The sequence below is a fragment of the Propithecus coquereli genome, unplaced genomic scaffold (genome assembly GCF_000956105.1).
Source record: "Propithecus coquereli isolate 6110/MARCELLA unplaced genomic scaffold, Pcoq_1.0 Scaffold474, whole genome shotgun sequence".
Taxonomy (NCBI): domain Eukaryota; kingdom Metazoa; phylum Chordata; class Mammalia; order Primates; family Indriidae; genus Propithecus; species Propithecus coquereli.
The window spans coordinates 1,095,657-1,097,495 of NW_012150552.1; the positions used below are offsets into that span (position 1 = coordinate 1,095,657).

At 38.4% G+C, this 1,839-nt stretch overlaps 2 pseudogenes; one reads left to right on the forward strand and one right to left on the reverse strand.

Moving 5' to 3' along the window:
• Positions 1-65, forward strand: part of LOC105819179 — a 1,698-nt pseudogene extending 1,633 nt beyond the window's left edge.
• A 478-nt stretch (positions 66-543) lies between these two features.
• The window catches only part of LOC105819180, a 15,032-nt pseudogene continuing 13,736 nt past the window's right edge, over positions 544-1,839 (reverse strand).

Here is a 1,839-nt window from a genome sequence, read left to right on the forward strand (position 1 = left end):
ACTTAAAACTTATGTTATTTCTTGAATTTTATTTTTTTTTCAATTTTAAATACAGTTATATTTAAGACATTGCATTTTCCTCTTACAATACAGTGATTATAAGGTACAATGTTATTTAGTTCCCCTGTGCACATGTTCCACATTCAAGTATGAGGAATTCCCAGTAACTTACTATAGCAGATCAACTTTAACATGTTGACTGCCACACTAGAGAAAAAAAAATTTTCCCTAGGGCCACGGTGTTTTATTAAAACAAAATGACTCTTTGCAATTTTTTATTTTTTATTGTTTTCTGTGTGTGAGTTACATGCAATGCAATCCACATTTTTAGAATTAAATTGTCTCTATTAATTGTAACAATAAGAACATCAACAAGTAAGATTGTCATGAACCATCTGCAGGGTTTTGCTTCACGAGGTGCCGAGCTCAAAACTAGCCTGAGTTAAATACAACTCACATGGCAGTCAATGTGTTAAATCTGTCACAGAATTTGCTACAAATTTGGGTACTTCCATGTCTTATCTATGTGAAACAATGCAACATCTATAGTTGAGGACTGGCTTTATCAAGCTCTTCAGTGGTGGGCCCTGAGGAAGCACAACCAGAGGGAAGAGCTTGGCCACCAGGGAAGCCCCTAGGCATTCCTCCTGGCACACCTCTTGCATTCTAGTACAGCTTGGTAATGATGGGGTTACAGACTTTCTCCAGCCCTTTCTGCTGATGTTCAAATTTTTCCTTCTTTGCTGTCTGGTTCTTATGGAGCAAGTTGATGATTTCAATACACTTATCAAGAATCTTTTCTTTGTCCTCATCGTTGAACTTGCCTTTGAAGTTTCGTATCTTCAACAGTTGTTTTCATGTCGAATGCATAGGATCCAAGTGAAATCTTGGATTTCACCTGGTTCCTCTACTTCTCAACTTCAACTTTGTACTTCTCAGCTTCCTGGACCATATGCTCAATGTCTTCCTTGCTCAAATGGCCCTTGTCATTAGTGATGTTAATCTTGTACTCTTTTCCAGTACTCTTAGCTACAGCAGAGATGTTGAGGATTCCATTGGCATCAATATGAAAGTGACTTCAATCTGAGAAACACCACAATGTGCAGGAGGTATGTCTCTGAGCTCGAACTTGCCAAGCAGGTTGCTAGTTTTGATCATGGAACACTCGCCTTCATAAACCTGAATGACCACACCAGGCTTGTTGTCAGAGTAGGCAGCGAAGGTTTGTGACTGCTTGATAAGAATGATAGCACTGTGCTTAATGAAGACAACCGTAACTCCATCAGCAGTTTCAAAACCAAGGGAAAGAGGAGTGATATCCAAGAGTAGCAAATCTATAACATTTTTAGATTTGTCTCCAGATAGGATGACCACCAAGGCAGCTGCATAATAAGCAACAACCTTGTCAGAGTTAATGTTATTACTCAGTTCTTTTCCACTGATGGAGTTTTGTAGAAGTTGCTGTATCTTGGGGATATGGGTAGAATCACCAACCAGGACAATATCATGGATTTGTGACTTGTCTAGTTTGGCATCTTGAAGGGCTTTCTCTATATTTTTTTTGGGTTATTGAGTTGGTTTTTTGAGATACAAAGTTGTGTAGCATGGACTATGCTCTCAGGGGGCTTATAGGCTATAAGAGGCTAAGGATTTATATTGCCACAGAACAGGTCAACATTCAGTTCTTCAAATCAGCATGGGTAAGAGAGGTATAGAAGTCAAATCCTTCCTATAGAGAATAGATCTGAATACTGGTCTGGGTGCTGGAAGAGAGAGTATGCTTAGAAAGATAAATATCACCATATAATCTATTAAAATTATAGAGACACCATATGATAG